Source organism: Choristoneura fumiferana, chromosome 16 (genome assembly GCF_025370935.1).
Source record: "Choristoneura fumiferana chromosome 16, NRCan_CFum_1, whole genome shotgun sequence".
In the NCBI taxonomy this organism is placed as follows: domain Eukaryota; kingdom Metazoa; phylum Arthropoda; class Insecta; order Lepidoptera; family Tortricidae; genus Choristoneura; species Choristoneura fumiferana.
The window spans coordinates 3,843,487-3,854,462 of NC_133487.1; the positions used below are offsets into that span (position 1 = coordinate 3,843,487).

At 36.0% G+C, this 10,976-nt stretch overlaps 1 protein-coding gene across 1 annotated transcript in view; it reads right to left on the reverse strand.

The window, feature by feature from the left end:
- Positions 1-10,130, reverse strand: part of LOC141436657 (uncharacterized) — an 88,256-nt gene extending 78,126 nt beyond the window's left edge. Inside the window, 1 exon segment of the mRNA XM_074099677.1 lies at positions 9,982-10,130. The gene's annotated coding sequence lies outside the window, so the exon portion shown is untranslated.
- Positions 10,131-10,976: the final 846 nt, after the last annotated feature.

Sequence of the window (10,976 nt, forward strand, 5' to 3'; positions counted from 1 at the left end):
GAACATAGAAACAGTAGATTAAGATTAATGAATAAGACATTAACACCACAATAGGAGCTGGCGAAAATTATTCCCCTGGAACTCTAATTTATGGCGGAAACGCGGCGGTAAATACTATTGTTGGACTCCTTCAATAAAATAATTAGAACGAATGAATTTCCTTCCGCTCAGTTGGATTGCCATGGGGATGATGAGCCGGATCTTGTATCGCTTTTCAATATTTTTGCGTAAAATTCTAAATATATATTATATTAAATTATATTATATTACATAAACATAAAAAAGGTATATTAGGTACAATAAAATTAAATAAGCTAAAACTATAATAAATCTAAAAATGGACCCTGCGGCATGGTACCAAAGATGCTGGCAGCATTTCCCCCTGGATCGCAAGACTGATGCGTTGAGCGAGGAAACTGCCAGCTCTTCGGTCTCCTGTGGTATCTCTGAGTCTCTTTGATAGATCTTTGAAGAGACTCAGAGCGCCAAGACCCCCAAGGGTCCCGACCCAAGGGTCTCGACGCCAAAAGGTAAAAAATCATATTCGGCACCGAGACCACTGTATTTTCCTGCTTTGGCAGTTTCTGCCATTTCTGCTGCTGCTGCTGCTGCTGCCCTTATTGATGTTCGGTGGATTTCAATTCCAAATTTTTACTTTGACGGTCATCCCGTAAAACCTAAATTGATAATACAAACTGAAATATAGATGACCAGCAGTGGTGTAGCGGTATAGCACGCGGTACGGAATACCAAGGTCCTGGGTTCGATTCCCAGTGCTGGTCTTATTTTTCTGGTTTTTCTGTGCATCTTTATTTCAGTTTGTATTTTCAATGTAGAAACTTCTTTGTTTGTGGCTGTTTACACCTGATTGCCTTGGTCTTAGACGAAGATTTGACTTTATGCACTAGAGCATAAAAAGTCATTTTATGTCACCTAGATCCAGCATAAAAATGAACTTTACGAGAATGAGAAGTGAAAAAAAAATACCTGTCTTCAACCTGAACAGTTGTCAAAAAATTAACATTTGCTCAGAAAAGTACCTACGCTTATAATAAAGTTCATTCGTTATCAGTTGAGACAGTGAAGCGTAACATTGTATTAAATTAAATAAATGAAATCCCCTCGCTTCTTTTTCTCAAATCTTATCTTTATATTTCAAAAGCCACTTTCTTTTACCCTGTTTTGAAGAAACGAGTAAAAAATAACGCATGCGATTTATAGATTTCGCTAGGCTTAGTAAAAAAAAAAATTAAAACTAAAATTTGTACTTGATTGTAAATACTAAAGGTCTCTACCCATAATACGTATCGTAATATGACCGTAGTAGCAGCTAGTCAGGCAAAAACATATTCTTTGTGTATTGAAAAGTATGAAAATACTCATACGATTACGTTTGTCGATAGTCAGGCGCTCTCTGGCCTACTCGATCCTTTGGCTTTGCGGAGGGATGTGGCGTCTCTCTGCATATTATACCGCATCTACCATGGGGAGTGTTCTGACGAACTTTTCGAATTGCTGCCTGCGGCTTAATTCCACTACCGCACTTCGAGGAACCGTCTGTCTTTCCATCCTCACCATCTTGATGATTGGCAGTCTAGTACCGTGCGTTTTAAGCGAAACTTCTTTCCTCGCACGACGAAGATCTGGAATCAGCTTACAGCGGCAACATTCCCGGAGCGTTACAACTTAGGGATCTTTAAAAAACGAGCCTACTTATTCCTTAAAGGGTCGGCAACGCACCTGTGATTCCCCTCGTGTTTCGGGTATCCATGGGCGACGGTGATCGCTCTCCATCAGGTGACCCGTCTGCTCATTTGCCCCCTCGTTTTATAAAAAAAAAATCAAATATACCCACTAGCACGTTTCCTAACTAGCCGTCGCCGTCGAGTGTCATGCATGTATTCATTGGGCCTTCCGTTCCTGGCACGTTCCGATTACGGTCACGGCATGATTGGCAAACACATGAAAATTCTACTTTTGTTATATTCTCGCAAAACAGGGAATAATAAAATAATATCCCACCAAAAACATTCTGTAAAAAACTAGCCAAGTCTCGATGGAGCTGCTTGTTTATCTCTAAAAAGACATTAACATTCATATATTCATTTACATGCATAAACATAGTATAGGGTTCCCGTGTAATATTATGAGAGCATTTCAATATTTGAGATGTAAAATGAATTCCCTTCCGTATTAATTTGTCTAAACGCTCAGCTTTCATGATTATTTAACTATGTAGTTCAAACGGCATACATAATGAGGTAATTTATTTAATTCACTTGTCTTTGATTAAGTTTTTTTTTATTATGTTTACTCAGTTTTTATATATTTTGTAATATCTAATTGTAATCAAAACGTGATGAGAAATATAAAATGTGCGATGTAATTTTAAGGGTTCCGGAGCCAACATAGCAAAAACGGAACCCTTATAGTTTCGCTCTGTCTGTCTGTCTGTCAGTCCGTCCGTCCGCGGCTTTGCTCAGGGACTATCAATGCTAGAAAGCTTTAATTTTGCACGGATATATATGTAAACTATGCCGACAAAATGGTACAATTAAAAACTAATAAAAAAATATTAGGGTACCTCCCATAGACGTAAAGTGTAAGTGATTTTTTTTTCTCATCCAACCCTATAGTGTGGGGTATTGTTGGATAGGTATTTTAAAATCATTAGGGGTTGAGAATTATTAGTAGTTTGAGAGTAAATAGAAGCCTAAGGTATAAAATATACCTAAACTTGGAATATTCCGTATAAAATACGAAATCCTTAGAAAAATATTACTTAATTTTGGGCGTGTCCGACACGCTTTTGGCCGGTTTTTTATACGTTAATTTTAATTACATAACTTATTGTTTTATTTTGTGACTTGTTTATACATATTATGCCCAATAAACAATTTTCTTTCTTTTATTATCTTATTACAAATAGAGCGCGTTACAGTTTAGACTGAAGCTAATCTTACCAATCTTTTCAGTACAAAAAATCTTCCAATATTTCCCTCAACCTCGAGCCAATCTATAAGTCAACGAAACCGTATTCAAGGAAAAAAGTAAAAGGAAATCTACGTAAGGAACAAAAGCCAGTAGTTTACTAAAACCCACGCGTTCTGTGAAATTATCAAGGGTTTTATGTAATAAAACAACGGTTACTATTGGATATTGTAATAAATAACAGCTTGAAGGGTCTTTTCACACGCGAGGCAGTATTTTTGGTGAGAATTATTAGTTGTGGACGTCGAAAGACTTAATTTAGGCTCATTAGAGAAGAAATGTATTGTACAAATGATTTTGTTTTGACTGGAAACTTTTTAATATATTTTTTTTTCGACTGGATGACAAACGAGCAAGTGGGTCTCCTGATGGTAAGAGATCACCACCGCCCATAAATATCATGCGTTGCCAGCCTAGAGGCCTAAGATGGGATACCTCAAGTTAAGTATTGGTTATAATGTCGAGGCAAAATGAACTGAATCAGGAATTAAATGTAGGTATTTTTATTCATTAACCATTGTCTCTGTCCCACTTCTGGGTTAAGGCCTCTCCCTCGGATTTCTAGCTTGCCCAGTCGGCAGCTAAGACGTAAACGTATTACTAATATTAAAGCAAGTTTAGCCTTAACTATAATTATCTGCGTTTACCATCAATTAAGATAAAAGTAAATTGTCTGTTAATTTAATATATTATAAACTTGGTCACTTGGTCGTGCGAGTCGGACTAGCGCACTGAGGATCTTTACATCTCTAAAAATCGAACTGGCTAGGTCTACTTGTTTTTTTATTTTACCACTTTGTCGGCGTGACCGATATGTATATTCATGCTAAATTATAGCTTACTAGTACTAACGGTCTCTGAGATTACCCACGGACGGACAGACGGACAGAAATGGCGAAACTATAAGGGTTCTTAGTTGACTACGGAACCCAGAAACTATGAACTACTCGTAAGTCCTCATATTCAATTCAACTTGCGTTTATGAGAAAACTAGTTTTTGCAGACCGACAAGCGAACGAAGTGATCTCACAGGGGTTCCACTTTACTTTTGAGGCACAGAACCCTCAAAAAGTTAATTGAATAGTACAATGTCTATGCACTAAGTTCATCATTTCTCCTTTTCGATTTTTTGTGTACTACAGACAAAACCAAGTAAAATTAATGATCAACCTCTTATTTAAGACGCGGACCCATGCCACCTATTTTGCTTTTCACTTAAATCACTACGATTTGCGCCTATTAAAGCAGATGAGTATAAAATTCAGCACTTTTTTTACTTTCCGCATACAAAGGGTTAAGATTTAAACCATAAAAAGCAAAATTTAAAAGCGATTTCGTATTCGTCTTTTTATCAAACGACACCGGGATTCAAAAAATATTCCCTCTCCGAGGGCACGAGGTCAATACGTATATTTCCATATTCTCAAATAATCCCTTTGGTGCTTAAGCCTCATTTGGTTGAGAGGGTAAAATCATTCGACTGTACACACTCTTTACCTTACCGTCTTTGATCTACTGAAGAGATTCGTATAAGGAAATGATTTTTAATTTTTAAAACCAGTATAATATCTTAGTTACTTAGAAACAGAGTGTTGAAATTATTGTATTATATACCTATACGGATTAATTTGAATATACATGTGTCAAATATCAAACTCATGTCCAATTACTCCAATGTACTTACACATTACATTACGCGTTACTGACTATTTGGTTACATATATAATGTCTTTAGCCTTTTTAAAACAAACATTTCTATCAGGAAAATTAAAATAACGGTAGAAATATTGCAAAATAAAATTGAATTGTGAACTTAGGGGAAATATTAAGCGTTAAAATTTTATTACTGGCAACATCCATAATTTAAACCGTTACAAATTAATGAGTAACAAACGACCACAAATTAATATTCAATATTTTTGTATTTAATATTGTTGTATTATGTGTAAGTGCCATCTTTGTTTTGTCTTCATTCTTTTGAGTCATACTGTCGAAATTATGAATTAAAGCCCATCTTGTAATTTTGCACAAATACTGTGTAAAATTAAATGTTCGTTTTTCTTTTATACATTTTTTTTCCTTCACGACATCGCATATTAGTTATATGGGTAGAATAGTCAGCCGAGAGGGCGATATTTCATAATAACCATCTCTTTAGCGAGATAGTAACCCAAGAATACCTAGACGTTATACGTCATTTTATTACCTATCTTGACACATCGTTTGTCAAGTCTCGAGTGTATCCCATTTAGTTTCTAGATGATGATAAAAACCAGACATACACAAGACACGTGTCTAGTTTGCGGGCATAATCAAACAGCTACTCACACCATCACGTTTCAAACTTAGTTGAGTACCTACTTCTTGACGCAGTTTTTAGATGAACCTAATAAATTTCAGTTTTAAGAAAAACTAAATAACGTAATTATCGGTATGTTTTCTCATTAACGCAAAAAGAGGGGTGTTATAAGTTTGACCGCTATTGTGTCTGTTTGTCTATCTGTCTGTCTGTGTGTTTATCTGTGGCACCGTAGCTGTTACACGGGTGGACCGATTTGAATGAGGTTTTTTTAATTTAAAATCAGGGTTTCTAACAATGGTTCTTAGACATGTTTTACCAAAATCAGTGCAGCCGTTTTTGAGATATTGTACTTTGAAGTAACAATATTCAGGGTTTTTCCAACTTTTTGTTGGTTAGGCTAGGTTATAAAATTAAACTAAATAAATTGAATATCATGAGGGAGATTTTAACATAGCGGTGACACCGAATCGCAACTACAGCAGAATTAAGAACGCGTATTAAAAATATCTATAAATATTAAGATTTTTTTGGAGTCCGGTGTTTTGGCGTTAAGAATTCAAATTGGTATCGTGATTAGAGCTTACAGATCCATTATGTAAAAGACATACACAAATCAGTACAAGATCTTATCGGGGATTTGACAGCTACGGACAAGACCGGCGCAGGCAAAGGAGGGCACGGGTAGATTAAATCACCTAAAGTTAACAAAGTTGAACGCAAGCCTCGAAGCCTACTTGTACATTGGTTGGGTTGCAGTACCTAAGCCCGCATTTAAACTTGTCCCCACAATTTAGTATAATTTATGTAAATGAAAACAAAATTTGTGCCTCACTTTATTGTGATAACAATGGGGGCTTCCAAAGTTTTGTGTGTGACTGCTGGTGTGATACAACCTGGCTCATACAACGTTTGTAAATACATTTATGTACAAATTGATTCTTAGGTAAGGACAAGGAATAAGAATGAAAGTAAAAACCCCAATAGTTATAATACGTTTAACTATTTTTTTAATCGAAATTTTGTGTAAATTTTGCCCTCTTTGGAATCAATCAATTTGTAGTTTCTGAGAACCGAACTAAGTTTAAATTAAATAGGTTACCAAACACGAGCTCTCAGAGTTTAATCTTTGTACATAATAAATTGACTTTCTCTTATCTTTAAGCTTTCTAACTAGCATTTTAAACTTTCTTAGAATTGAATCTCTAGTATTATGTCAAATCTTTTAAGTGAACTAGCTGGAAATCAATTTCGTTCCACTTATTCACAGCAAAAAAGTAAACCTGTATTTTATGGAAATCTCATGACAGGACGGGCGTACTGATTTAAATAATAAAACATGAACGTAATGAGAAGGAACAGAAAGTGTTTTGCATTAACTTATTAGTATAGTAATAATTTTTCTACCACAGTGCAAATGTCGAAATAAATTTCCCCTCCAAAAAAATCCTCTCAAATACGTTAAAGACTTTTCATTGAAATCAAAATCAAAACGCTTGTTCTGCAAGGAGACCGCAAACGGCTCTTTTACCTGTCCCTTTTTTATACTACCAGCACTTTCGAAAAGACCATTATTCAAAACAAAATATACCTAATAAAAATCATCAAAACTCTAAAGGCTCAGAACTTTGGACAACTATGCACAATTTTTTGCTATAGGACCGAAAACTGTAGCCAAAATGGATCTAGAATTGTAAAATAGTAAATATTGAAGAATTTTGATCGCTTCGGTCAAACATCACTACCCTCAACGATTATTACAACAATGGAAAGACAACTCGCAACTAAATACTACTAAACTAGATTCTGCAAAACGAAAGACAATACCGATGTGTTGTCTTTCTATTTAATGAAGGTATTTAAGTCTGTATAGTCTTAAAACTGTAAAGATAAAAAACCGGCCAAATGTAAATACATATCTAGTGTTAGTTAGGTATGGGGTCGGAAGGTTCTCGAATGGCGTCCGCGGACCGGGAGACGAGCTGTCGGTAGACCTCCAACAAGATGGAGCGACGACTTGTTTAAGATCGCGGGATCGCGGTGGATGCGGAAAGCACAAAACCGGTCTGAATGGAGAGCCTTGGGGGAGGCCTATGTCCAGCAGTGGACGTCTTTCGGCTGACATGATGATGGATCTAGTGTTAGCAGAGCCACTCTAAGCAAAAAATACTCAAATTGAGGGCATTTTAAATGATTACTAACATAAATAAACAAGCAAACAAAAAAAGATTTGCAAATTTTTCTTTATGGTTGTGCTACCTTCATATCTAATTTTAAGTTTGTGGGATAGCCGGAGGTACTCTGTGGGGATTTCGGTAACGGCAATTTTTATGGAAACATTATTTTAATTATTGTGTTTTTGATTGCAAAACTTAGAAGTTTATTTTTTATTATTGCTTCAAAGAGTAGCAGATCTGAGTATTCGATATTTCATTCCAGTTTGATTCAAAGAGCTTGAAAAAAAAAATCTTTTAAAAACGGTCTTAACAGACAGACAGAAGAACAGACCGACAGACAGATGGAAAGAAAAGTGATCCAAAAATGGGTCTAAATATTTTTTTTCTTTTGAGATACAGAACCCTATCACTCAAAAGGTTTTGTGTGGTTAATAATTTATCACGGTCACCCACTAAATAAGGTAAAATATGGAGTATTCGTGGTGGCCTAGTGGTTTGACCTATCGCCTCTCAAGCTCAAGGTCGTGGGTTCGAACCCCGGCTCGCACCTCTGAATTTTTCGAAATTCATGTGCGGAATTACATTTGAAATTTACCACGAGCTTTGCGGTGGAGGAAAACATCGTGAGGAAACATTTGCATTGCACAAACCTGCGAAGCGATTCAATGGTGCGTGCGAAGTTCCCAATCCGCACTGGGACCGCGTGGGAACTATGGCCCAAGCCCTCTTGTTCTGAGAGGAGGCCTGTGCCCAGCAGTGGGACGTATATAGGCTGGGATGATGATGGACTATTCATCTCATTTTTTAATAATTACTGTGATAGTGTAATACCTACCTGGCAATAAATATATTTTGACCATAATTTTATCACCGTTTTTTATTCTGCAAATCATTACGGATAAATTTTATTAAATTTTATTTTACTCTTAATCATCCTTGTACGATGGTTTTTCGATGAAGGAAAACACAGTGAGGGATCGTGAATATACACTTACAATACAGATCAAGTCTCTGTGTATATAACTGTGTTTTCTGTACTGCTTGCTATGTGTTGATGTGAAATAAAGAGTTATTGTATTGTATTGTATTGTATCAATGATGTCGGAACTAGCCAGAGATGATTGATCACTCTGTTTAATGTCTACACTTTCCTCGTCCTGCCCAGGTGTTCTCAATAGAGAAAACTTTGGCGTTTGTTGTTCCTGCCCAAATTTTTTTGAATGAACTCCCGAATTCTGCTCATAGTTCTCAATAAATCTCATATTTAACTTTGCCTTTGATGTTGTAGCCTCCTACAGATTGTTTTTTTTAGCATTTTGTGATTTATTTTTATATGCATTGTTTCTATCATTCTAGCCTATTTACGTCCCTCTGCTGGGCACAGGCTTCCTCTCAGAATGAGAGGGCTTGGGCCGTAGTTCCCACGCGGGCCCAATGCGGATTGGGAACTTCCCACCATACCATTAAATTATTTCATAGGTGTGTGCAGGTTTCCTCACGATGTTTTCCTTCACCGTAAAGCTAGTGGTAAAATTCAAATGTAATTTCGCACAAATTTAATTATGCTTGGGTAGGAGAAGCTATGATTGATTAGGTACTTAATTTATAACTATTGTTTTAGTTTTAGGTTTTTTTTTTATGTAAGTATTTTAAGTCTAAGATATTTTTATGTACTTAGTTATAAATTATGAAAATTACAAATAAAATAATAATAATTAGAAAAAATAAAATTTCATTTATGACTTCTAATGTCACACGTCAAATTATGGTCAGCTATTCAGATTTTTCGCGAAACCTCATGAAATGTAATCCTCATTCAATTTATGAGAAACGCCTCAAAACCAGCAAACAATAGATAAGAAGTCAATAGAATGTCTCTCTACTCGTATTATCATCTGAGAGAAATATTCTGCCGTCCTTTTTATTATCCTCCCTTGAATGCTTCGGACACAATGTGACAACCGAATTCTTTGTGAAATCTTCTTGCCTGGCAATCACATTTTCAATCAGCGGAAAAGCCGGGCATGATTTAAAATTAAACCGACATTAATCAATGTTACAGAACTTACGATCTCTTTGACTAAGCTTTCGTAGAATTTCCCTAAATGATTTTGTTTACTTGATTGCCCGTCGGATATAATTAAAATTAATTGGCGCTACTTGGTCGCATTAATCATTGTTAAGAAGCTTCTGTTTACGTAAGATGAAACCATACTTTCGAACTTATTAATCTTCTTTATAAATAAAAATGAATTACCGAATCTAAACATATATCCCTTCAGAACTGCTGCACCTTTTGAGCTAATTATTTTTTGGTTACATTTGTTATTTTCAGAACTGGGTTTGTATGAAAAAATAATATAAAAATATACTACATCTTTGCAAAACCGAAGCGAACAACTAATAATAAATTAATTTACAGCTATTATTTTCAATTAAGGCCAATTAGTAACGATACCTACAGTTTATCAACTACCGATACAGATTCGACTAAAAAAATCAAACAATACTTACAAATACAATAATATTAATGGGAATCCTTGCTTCAATTCACACAAAGTTGAGCACAAAAATCTATGACCGACACCAAGTTCTAACACTACACGACACTGAGTCTCTCTTTTATAGGGGAAAGTCGGGAGCGACGTGTGGATTCCCCGGAGTCAAAAGCAAGACTGACGTTACATGGCGTCGTGAAAAGGGATGTAGCGACGCCGGCACGGGTGAGGGTTCTATCAAGCCTCAAAGATTAGTGAACCATTAGTGATCCCATAAAATGTTAAACAGGGATGAGGGAAAAGAGTTTTGATATGAGGTCGCCGGTTTCATGTTGTGGTTTAGTCGCGTTAGTGGCGCAAAATGAGTGAAATATAGCCACAGTGGTCGATTATAGCTTTTTTTTAGAATAGAATGATTTGATATTATTATTTCGTTAGTTTATAAAGAGTGTTGTGACAGCAAAAGGGTCCAATGAAAATACTTATTTCAGTATGACGTAGAGTCCTTCACGTCGGTTTAGATGACGCCGACCCTGACTAAAACAAACTACCTATTTATTTTATAAAATTTACGTACTACACTAACAAACGTACACGTAAACGTAGTGGACGAAGCGAAACAAGTATGTAAGGATCGTAGCAAGTGGAAAGAAGTGGTCTCTGCCTACCCCTACGGGAAAGAGGCGTGATTATATGTTATATGTACACTAACAAAAATTAAGTAAATTTATTTTTAACTCAACTGCTATACCCGATAGAGTTGATTATTGTTACTGTATTTAGATTGCCTAAAAATGGGAATTTTGCAAAAAAAATGGCACTCTGTGAGCTGTAGCGCCACGTAGCTTTGGAAACAGTGTCCATTCGCGCTTAGTTTGAAATCCAGCATTCTCGTATGACATCTCGTATAGCGGAGCGCGTAACAAGCCTCTATGTATGTAGATGAAGTATTTCTATCAGAGCTTTAATGTTTTCCATGGATTGCCCGTTCAAAATACGGATTTATTAGGC